Genomic DNA, 11,893 nt, shown 5'->3' with positions numbered 1-11,893 from the left:
TGTTTGTATGTATGTTTGTATGTCTGTATGTTTGTATGTTTGTATGTTTGTATGTCTGCCTAAAACTTTTGACAGAGGCGACGGATTTTCACGAGATCGGTATCATTTTGAAGCTCGACTAATATAAAAACATTCGCTAAAAACATTAATTTCTTCATCCTCAACTGGGCACTTTTCTACAAGGAAGGGTTGCTTTTTTCACTGATATTTTCGAAACTCATCCTCTTTTATCGATTGACTAGCCTTAATTTAAACCTTGGCCACTTCCGGCTTGGCAATAGATGCAACAGCAAAGATGTCACGTTTTTTTTTCACATTTTAATCCTTCTTCACGGTACGGGTTCGAGCCTGCCTGCCTACTACTATTTCATTTTTTTTTAACACCTTCAAACACCCGAGCAACGCTGGGCACTCATGGCTTGTCTATATATATAAAAGTCAAAATGGGTACGTGCGTTTGTGTGCACAAAAAGCTTTTTGGGTGCGGGTTATTGCGTCAGTTAGATTCCAGGAGAAGTTTTCTTATACTTCCGATATCATAATATCTCAGATTTGCAAACGGACATTGTCTCTATCTTTTTTTTGATCGAGTTTCAAAAATATCTCGCCATTCCATCGTGTCGGCTGTTTGTTTGTCTTTTTCGCATAAATAAAGCAAAACTAATTGAACGCTGTCACCTGATGCCTGGCCTTCCATCCAAGTAGTATCTGTTCTGCAATTGGTCCTTGGGGGGGGGGCTGGTTTTCCCCAACATTAAAAACAAACTTGTGTCTAATTTGGTTTCGCTGTGAAAACAAATAAGTAAAACGGAAGAAAGTGTGAAACATAACTGGCCTCAGGCCAGATTTAAAAGCAACGTTCATTTCTGCCCGTGCGTGACGACTCCTATGATTCTTAACTTGATTACTCACTTATTGATTTCACTATCCGCTATGGCATAATGGTTAGCGAGGAAGACTAATTACCTTTCAAGTTCAATCCCACCTCTCTCTCTATCTTTTTATTTATTTTTTTATTTCGTCTTTGTGCCAATATTTTCTACCCAGGCAAATGTTAATTAAAAACACATTTAATTCACTATCCTCTTTTTTTTTTTCACGTTCTTTTCCTCCTTCACGTCACGAGTTCAAGCCTGCCTGCCTACCACCACTTTTTTTTTCTTGCTCAACACACAGCTCCAAACACCCGGGCAACGCGAGTAAATTAATAAAAACATATATGTGCATGTGTATATATATATATATATATATATATATATATATATATATATATATATATATATATATATATATATATATATATATATATATATATATGTATGCATGGAAACTTTCAGATCACTTATCAAGATTGATTTTATAGCTTAACTTATTTTATCCTTTGCTGTTTACACCTTATCTTCTACTTTTTGAAATCCATTATTCTTTACATTTTAATTTTTTAATTTTATGTTAAATACTTTTTCCCCATTATTAATCAATAAAATCATTATTAAAAATTATCATTATCAATTATCATAAATATCACAATCACCAACCTGTCTATTCCCTATTACCTTCTATTTAATTATCATTATCACATTTAGAGTAGATTATATCTAAGCATGGAGATAAATTAATTATATACATTTTGAGATTTTAGTATTATTATTATTATTGCTATACAACTTACAAAGCTGTGTTTTCCATGGTAAAAGCGTTGTTGAATTTTTAAATAAAATATGTATTATTTGGACCCTTTGGACTAATGTGCTCATCTTGAGTGTCATTTTCATAACGTTTCAGTCGATGTAACATCTGACCTTCTTCAGGTGTATCTTGTCGAACTTGAAAATTTTCTGCATAGTTTATTCCATCTTTACATTTCTTAATTTGCTTCAGTTTATGTCTACTCTTTCGCATTGTATTGCCGGCTATAGATTACTTTTATATACAACTAGCGGGGGGTACCCGGCGTTGCCCGGGTGTTTGGAGGTGTGTGTGGTCACCTGGGTGTTTGTGTCGGGGGGGGGGGGGTAAAATAAAAAAAAAGTTTTGGTAGGTAAGTATGAAGGATCGAACCCAAACCCTTGAGTCGAAGTTGGAAATTAAAGTGTGAAAAAAAAACGTGCAACGTTAACCACTGAGCCACCACGAAATACTAACAGAAACACGTTTGAATTTATTTAAGTATTTAGAATTCGCAGGATCCCGTTTTAATGACGTAATGAGGTCAACTTTGACTGCGGGGTAGTATTTTATTTACTGCGGGAATGCTTCTTTTATTTTATTTCTTTTTTGTTTCCCCAAAATGTTGGGGGGAGGGGAGGGAAACCAGCTCCCCATAACAAGGGGATTGTCCAAATTGAATAGCAATTGTCTGATATAGGGAGAAACTCCACATTAATCAAAGCTGATTGCTTTTGGACATTTCTGGCGATCGCGACCGACCGGAAAAATACCATCAAAATTAGTTCCGCTTTTATTATACGAAAAAGCCTAATCCACATGCGGCGATCGAAAAATCTTGAATACTTATCTTTTCAAAGTCGAGCAAATTAAATAGACAGGCGACCCTCGTTGTTAACTCATAGATATTATCATTTAGATGTGATATAAAAAGTTTTAAGAAGAAGTGAGTCGACTGATCGCTTCTTGGAAAGAAGCCTTTCTCGGACATACAGAAAAAGCAAACATACATACACACATTTTCGCTTTTATATTTATAGATGTTGACAATGCTTCAAGCAAACTATATTAACGTTTTATTGTGTGGTAAAATATCAGCAGCAGCAGAGGATGGCTGGCTTGCAAAAAGATTAGCAGCAGCAATAGCTGAAAAAAGGCATATGAAAATTAGGAAGTGTACACGAGAAGAGAAAGGGGGAAAAATGCACCACGTGGTCGGGAGAAAAGAAAGTCAACGTTGAAGAAAGTATTTGTGTATAGTCGAGGACAAGAATGGGTCAGCTGTGGCCGGCATGCAGTCAGAGGGAAAAGAAAAGTGTACAACGGGCGAGATGAACGATGGTGTGAGACTTTCTTTTTTTTTTTTTAAATACATTTTCACCCCCAAACAAGGCATAGTGCCACTTTGATGTAGGGGGCTACTATTAGGGACATAAGTTGCAGGGATACTATGTAGGCAGTTCAGCAGCAAGATGTTTGTTTACATCACACTTGAGCTTCAACATGTCAGTACAGTTGGGGAAGCAGGAACCCGGAAGGGAATTCCAAAGTCTAGCAGTCCTGGGGAAGAAACTATTAGAGTAGAAGGCTTTCTTACATATAAGGATCTTTACTGTAAAGGGGTGGAACTTTGCTGCTTGTCGGGTTTGTCGGGGGTGTTTATGTCGAGGGGGTACAAGGGCTTGTAGTTCGTCAGAGCAACCACCATTACAATACCTGTAAAACAGGCAGAGGGATGCAACATTTCGTCGATGGGACAGAGGTTTGAAGCTTAGATGACAGTGCAAGACATATCAGGTTAGTGACTCTCTTTTGAACCCTGTCCAGGAGTGAGAGACTAGTAGCAGATGTAATTGTATTTTTCCAAATACTCTAACTATTGCGCCTCTGATCTTTGCGGACGGTTCTAGTATGAAAAATCATTTGTAAAAGTGATAATCTCCTAAAGATGGAAAATTAAATTCTCAGTGTGGGTGACTGTAAAATACAACTGTGAATTACTTAGACTCTCTACTAAGTCATGGCTGACAGAACGAGAGCATGCTACCCTTGTGAAGTAAAGAAAGTTCCATTCGAAATTCCGTCCAAATTCCTAAGTTGGACAAGATACCTTTGAAGAAGGTCGGAGGTTACATCGACTGAAACGTTGTGAAAATGGCACTCAAGATGAGAACAGTAGTCCAAAGAATCCAAATAATAATGTATTAATATTTTAATAATATATCTAGACAAACAGCAAATGCAAACACTGGCGAACCATAATTGTATTCTGACGAGTGTACATTAAAGTAATCGATTCGAACTCAGTTTTTTGAGTCCACAAGCATAACCATTAAGCTACATCTATATCTGCCCATCTAACATAAAATAAACGAATCAGTCATTATAAAAAGCTAACCGTTTTGGTTTTTTTTAAATATAATATTTAACCATATTTTACGACCTGGCAACGCCGGCCCCCCACCCCAGCTAATCTAACATAAAATAAACAAATCAGTCATTATAAATTGTGAAAGCTAACAGTTTGTTTTTACAGCATGAAAGGAAATAGTGGAGAAAGGAAGGGTCGGTCAACAAAATGCGTTTTCAACAACAGGATGCAACACAAAACGGTTTACAAGTATTTTAAGAGCCTTTCGTAGGTTAGAAACATTTTATTTGATTTTTAGTCAACTTATCTTTCGTTAGTTAAAGCTTAAAAATGTCTATCCATAATAAAAGGGAGTCTGTCATCGGTTTATTATAAAAACAAGATATTTCAGTATAAACTTTTAAAAAAATGTTATAAAACTCCAAAACTCTCCAACTGCAAGAACTTGGACACCAGGGTCAGAAAATGGGACTGAGAAGTCAGTGCCCCAGAGGAAGGGCACTCTGATCCGCAAAAAAGTGCCTGAGCAGCCTTGCCGGCATTCCTCGGTGAGAGCACTCCAGGCCATTAGCAATAAACTAACCCCTTCTCAGAGAGAGAAGGCAAAACCTGGGAGGGTGGACCTCCTAGAGATGCACAGAACTTGAATTCCGACCACAAAATCAACAGGAACCGGATCACTACAGATGCTATATAGTAGTGGAACAGAGGAGAAATTAGCTGTTATCTATTTATCTATCTATCTATCTATCTATCTAATTGGAAGTAAACAAGAGATGAGATGTGAACCTATATTTTGATAAAAAGTTGTCAAAACATATTGAAGGAAACAAAGACTCAAGTAATGGATAAGATAAACGTCGTTTATTTGCTGTTGAAAGAAATGAACATTTTAGTTATAACATGTCCGCGCGTATGTAACCAATGTCCGTTGCAGGACTAGTGTTGTAGCAAGAAAAGGAAATGTGTTTTCATCTCAAGTTTGGGTCACTATTGTTTGTTCGCGCGTGGGAAGAGAAATAAATGTTGTAGGAAAATTGAGAATGGTAGTCCAGCGTGTAGACAAAGAGTGGATATTAGAGTTGTCATCAGTTAGTAGTCAGCTACGCGAAGGTGTTCTTAGTGACCAGTAGTAGATGGAGAGAGAAAGAGGGAGAATGTATACATACAGTCATTGGCTCATGCCCCATACATAGTAGGAAGTGGGCGTGAGGTGCGCGTGCGCGCGCGCCGAAACGGCGGCGGCTTGTTAGCCCAACCTCTCTCGTTGAGAGTTGGTCCTATAGAGAGGATTAGAAACAGCTTGTCTCCATGTTTTATACTCGCTTCTGGAGTGTCTTTTACGCATGTGTATTTCCTTAGAAAGCGGAAGTGACGTTGTCCATGTGTGTGTTTGTGTTCGCGTGTGTGAGTACATGTGTATACGTAAGCGTGTGTGTATATATACATGAATGTGAGTGTATGTACGCGAACGTGAATATGTGTACATGTGTGGACGTGGGCGCGTATGTTTGTGTGCGCGTATGTATATGACAGCTTGAAATATGAATGTGTGTTTTGTGTGAGACTTGTAAAAGGCTCGTACAGTTTAACAGGTCATCCCCCCTCACCGTGGAGGGAGTTGACATATCTCAAAATGGAGACTACAATTAATCACCCAAGCAAAGATATTCAATTCCCATTCTTCTGCAATCGACATCTGGGAAGTAATCTATATAATTATAAAACTCAAATGACCTTGTAACGATGTATGTAACCCACTTTCTGGTTTACGACATCCGGTTGCGTATGCGTGCATAAACATTAACCCATAACAACGTAAACAAATAAACACAAATTGCTTCTTTTGCAGACTTTGACCCGCGCACTGAAATATTAACGTTATTATTTCGATCCAGGATCCAAGAACAGATGAAATTCCAGGTGGACCAAAAGACCAACGACGCAGTTGAAAAGTTGATGAGGTATGTCGAAATACATGTATGTGTTCAAGTAAATGTCTGACACACACACACACACACGCAACATGTTTAGACAATCACGGAACATAAATAGACTGTAACATGATCACTTTGGGTTCAGATAGTGAAGAACCCCACACAATAGACATTATGTAACACGACACACAATCACACGACGTATATATGCACACCAACCCATAATGTTACATATACGTCTTTTTGGTTGCCGTGGCAGTCCCTTTTCAAGGGCGGTATCGGACCTTGAATTTACCATGGAAACAAAAATGTTAGGCGAGTTTAAAAAAAAAAAGAAGGTATAAAACAAACAAATAAAAAATAGACACACCTTTTAAAAAATTAAAATACATGTATTTTTTTTTCTTTTACAGTGATCACCACTTATCAAGGCCCGGAAGCCACTCAGGGATAAGGGTTATTGCAAGTACATTACGTTAGTGTGGAGATTTGATGAAGTGTTTACTTAAGGGGGCGGTTTATTAGGAATTTGTTAACATTGGACTTGAAGACATCCAAGTTGTAGTCCAGTGGGAAGCAGGCAGACGGAACAGAGTTCCACAGGCCTGCAGTTCTAAGAAAGAAGCTTTGTATTTATGCTATGTCTGATACAGACGCACGCAACAAACTTTTTTTTGCACAGGAATTACCACTTATCAAGGTCTGGAGGCCACTCGAGGATAAGGGTTAATAGGTATGCATTAGTCAATGTGATTATAGCGTAGTAAACATCAGTAGTGGGAATTTTGTAAAATGATTCATCAAGAACTTGTTTATGTTGGACTTGAAGACAATCAGATTGTAATCAGCTGGAAAGCAGGCAATTGGAAGAGAGTTCCACATGCGTGCAGTTCTAAGAAAGAACCTTTGTTTGTGGAGTCTGCGTTAGGTCTAGGCACAGACAAGGAGTGTGTGGAACTATTGATAGTGGTTTTGGCCAGACGAGTGGTTTTCGTGAAAGATTGAAGCTCAGATGAGCCATGAAAATAACGATAAAGCAGAGACAAGATCGCAACGTCTCTTCTGTGAAAAAGATGTTGCAGAGAAGAAAAAAGGGCATCCTTCACTGAGCTACAAAGTCTATTTTGAACTCTGTCAAGGCAAGATAAACTGCTTCAAGGAGCTCCTGCCCAGATCTGGCAACAGTACTCCATTGTTGGCCGAACCTGGCTTTTATATACGTAGAGAATTGCATCAGGAGTGAGATATCTACTGGAGTGGTAGAAGGATCCTACCATTTTTCCAGCGACCTTGGCAATGGATTTGATATATGTGTTCCATTTCACGTCAGGAGTAAAGGTCAAGCCCAGAAGCTTGTCAAAACATGAAGCCTCTCCAAGATGAGAGCCATTCATTTCAATTGATGCCAGATGGGCATCAGAGCATAGATGATGTAGAGATAGAAGCATTAAAAGTAACCAACCACTCCTTTCCCCATTGTACCACATGCTCAAGATCAAAGGAGAGAGAATAAGAGAGAACTTTGTTGTTTACAGTCTTTGGTGTGCTACCATAGATTGTAGTGTCGTTAGCATAAATGTTTACGAATGATGTAAGGATGTGATGTGGGAGATCATTAATAGAGATCAGGAAGAGAGTTGGGCCCAGGATGGAACCCTGAGGGATTCCAGCATTAATACTGAGAGCTTCTGATTTCTATCCATCAACCACTACTCTTATAAACCTATTAGAGAGAAATGATTTTATAATTGAGAAGACATTTCCAGCAATACCATAGCTGGAGATCTTGTGAAATAGACCTTTATGCCATACCTTATCAAAGGCCCTCGATATGTCAGGAGCAATTGCACTAGAGAGGAAACCTCCGTCGAGAGATGCACTGATCCTACGAGATATAATTGTAAGCATGTCTGCTGTAATAGAACGGAAACCATATTGCACGTCACTGAGGAGGTTATTTTTGCTGAGGTGAATGACTACTTCTCTATTTAACAAAAATTGCAGCAATTTACCCATGACGCACAGAAGACTTATTGGCCTGTACTGAGAGGGAGATGAACGATCACCTGAATTCTTAAATACAGGGCATGCTGATGAGACTTTCCAAGATATTGGGAAGAATTTCTCCTTAAGACAACGTTTAAACAGTTTTGTAAGGATGGGCGCAAGTTCTGGTTGAAGTCTTTTGAGTACTATAACTGGAATACCGCCAGGGCCGGTTGCTTTACTGGAATCAAGGTTTTTGATTAGCTTGGCAACATCATGTACAGATATTTGTATATCACATAACATGTTTTCTGATACAGGAGGAAATAGTGGAGGTTTGCAGCCTTGGTCGCAAAGGTTAGAATTAGCTGAAAAGTTCTTGGCAAAGAGTTTGGCTTTGTCGTATGCTGACGAGATTACCTCAGGTCCATTGATGATAGTTGGGATAGAGCACACACTTCTGTTCAAGATTCTGTTTGCTATTTGCCAAAACTGATGGGACCCAAACCTCTGTTCAGCTATTTTGGACTTGACCGAGTGAGCATACAACTCTCTCGTATTATTTATTACTTTTTACAGAGGTTGCTGGCGGTCCTGAAAGCGGCTTTACTCTCAGAACATCTATTACGTTGGAAGCAATGGAAAAAGTGATTTCTGTATGCAATGGCAGCAGCACATTCTGGAGAGAACCATGGGTGGCTGTTAGGTTTTTGCTGGAACATTTTCAAGGGTATGAAACGGTCTATACCAACAATTAACCATTCTGTTAGGTCTGATACTATAGAGGACACACATCCTTTTTAAACATGGAACGCAGAGGTAGATCTGATATAAATGTACAGTCAGCCATAGAGTATCGATATACTGTACGATGGAGAAGTACGTCTGAGGACCTATTACATTTTATTTTTATCTTAACTGATACAACAGAGTGGTCGGAAGATCCCAGTGGGGACTGACGAAAGATAAACATAGCTCAGGGCAGATTGTGAGAAAAAGGTCAAGGAGACTTGCATACTGGCTGTCATTGTCGGGAAAACGGGTGGGTTCGTGAACAATCTGAGTGAGGTCATAAGCAATGGCGAAATCGTGACAGAACCTCCCCTTGTCATCAGTCGTTTGAGTGGGTTAACCATTCCACATTGTGAACATTGAAGTCTCCACAGACGTGAATGTTTGTTGAGAGGTACACAGACAGGATGTGGTCAATTTTCTCAAATATGCTTTTAAAGATAATAACTCCACTGTTGTTGTTGGCGATAGAGTGCAAATATGAACGCAATAGTGTGAGCAAGTGCAACCCGGAAGGACATATAGGGTAAATTAGGATCTTTTCTAGAGATCTACCTGCCACATGGAAACTCATCTTTAATGTAGGCACATGGCGATCTTGAGGGTCAGGTTTAGAGGTTTAATTAGAGTATCTTTTAATTATGAACTCGTCTAGGGAAGTAGTTGGTCCAATGCGAGTTTCGCTTAGGAATAATAGGTCTGGGTTAGTCTCCTGTAATAGAGTTTGAACCTCTGGAAGGTTGGAACGTAGACTCCTGATGTTGAAGTAGACATGGTAGTAGGGGTCTACGTTGAAAGTTGGAGATCTGGGTTTGATCAAGCATTTTTTCTGAGAACCTTTCATGACTTAGACGATCACAGAACATAAATAGACTGCAAAACGATAACTTAGGGTTCAGATAGTGAAGAAACCACTAACAGACATTAGACACTTTAAACACAATAACACGACATATATATTAACAACTCCTTCACAACATAACACAGGAATGGTCCAATCTCTGCTGATTCTTTTTTTTGTGTGGGGGGGGGGGCAAGATAAAAAATCGTTAGCCGAGTTTTAAAGATATTAAAAAAGAAATGAGAATAAAATTTGAATAAATATGTGAACTCTGTTGAGACTCAGTTCACTGAAGCCAAATCATAAGAAAAATAAGAAAAATGAAGATTGAGATATTTACATGAAAAAACCCAAGGATGTTTACGGTTGATATAACCTCCAGTCTTCATTAGGTGTATCTTGTCGAACTCGGGAATCTTTCTGTTAAACTTATTAATGGGCATGGAATTTCGGACAGAAAACTTTTATTTACCCATGTTCTCATCTTGTCAGCCATGAGCGAGTAGAAGTCCTAAATAATTCACAATTGTATTTTGAGTGTCAGATGCACTGAGGATTGAACCTTCAACCTCCAAAAGAGTGTCAATGAGCCCTTATATATATATATATATATATATGAATAAAAAAAATCAATACAAAAAAATATATAAATGCCTATATCTTTTCTGTATTTATTTCCTGTGTGTTGACGCATAGGAATACAAAAAGTCTTTTAAAAAAAACAAGAATGTTTCCTTCAAAAGCACATAATTTTCGACCGATCCTTCGATCTTCTTCAGTGTGAATGATAGAAAACATGAGTGAGCGGGCAGAGTAAGCAGCGGGAGGAGGGGCACGGGTATAGCTATTAAGGTAAAGATCTATTTGAATATGATCCTTCCAGCATTTTCGACTTGGAATGGTCAGCAACTTGTGTGGCCTCTATTCAAGACCAAGTCTTTCATAAAACTTTGAATTGGACACCCACGCATCCCACGAACACACTCGCATATGTGAACATGCATGCATATACACCCGCACACAACCACATATGCTTCTTCACATACCTATACATACACAGGATACGCACACATATGTTTATAGACGTGCGTACATATACAGCTGGAGATTGATAAGCTAAGTGGGTGCGAAGTAGAACTTATAGATTTATTGTGGGTCTAGGTTGTCTGGATTATCTGCACGTGCGCACCCACCTACACTCACACACACACACACGCACACGTTTATTTATTTTTTTAATACGCTACTGTAGATTTCGTTAATTGATATATACAAACATATAATGTGGGAAAAAATAAATAGGATGAAGTAAAATCTATATATATAAAAGCGAAAATGTATGTATGTATGTATGTGTGTATGTATGTATGTATGTGTGTATGTATGTATGTATGTGTGTATGTATGTATGTATGTATGTATGTGTGTATGTATGTATGTATGTGTGTATGTATGTATGTATGTGTGTATGTATGTATGTATGTATGTGTGTATGTATGTATGTATGTGTGTATGTATGTATGTATGTGTGTATGTATGTATGTATGTGTGTATGTTTGGATGTCTGCTAAAAGCTTTCGACGGACACGACAAAAATTCACAAACTCGGTATCTCATCGAAGCTCCATCCTTTGCTCGAAAAATATCGAAAAATTGGCCAAAAACGTTAACTTTTTCACCATAAATTCGACAATTTTTCGACGGGGGGGGGTCAACAAAAACGGTCCTCTCCTGACAATGACCGATTCTCCGCATGCGTCAGATGACGTTGTGACCTGATTTACTTTAAATAGTTGAAAAACCGAACAAATTTCATGTACGTTGCATTAGCTTGGTTGGTTAAGGCCTTGGTTCATTATCTAACCCTTTTGGGTTCGAATCATGGTGTGAGATTTTTTTTGTTTTTCGATGTTTTAAATTTAAATATTGAACCAGTGTTATTTAAGCCATTTTTCACGTAACGTTCGTTTTTCTGCTTTTTGTTTTTGTTTTTGTTTACTTCGCTTATTCTTAGCGACACCCAAAAACACCCGGGTACCCACCGATTTTTTAAATTTTAATATCGAAACAGACTTATTTAAGCCATTTTTCACAGTTTGTTTTTCTGTTTTCATTGTTCGTTTGCCTTACGTTAGTTTTTTTTTTTTATTGTTTGATCGCCGCATAGCAGGGAAAACAGAAACTGGCTTCCGCAACTTGACATTATCGCACCTGCTAATTTCGGTTTATAAACATCAACTTAACACACTTATCAATTCATCTGTTCCCGTGGTCGAGATGGTTAGGTCGCAGGGTTTTT

This window comes from Euprymna scolopes, chromosome 18, assembly GCF_053919585.1.
Source record: "Euprymna scolopes isolate OS-2025 chromosome 18, ASM5391958v1, whole genome shotgun sequence".
NCBI lineage: Eukaryota > Metazoa > Mollusca > Cephalopoda > Sepiida > Sepiolidae > Euprymna > Euprymna scolopes.
This window is presented reverse-complemented; position numbering follows the sequence as displayed.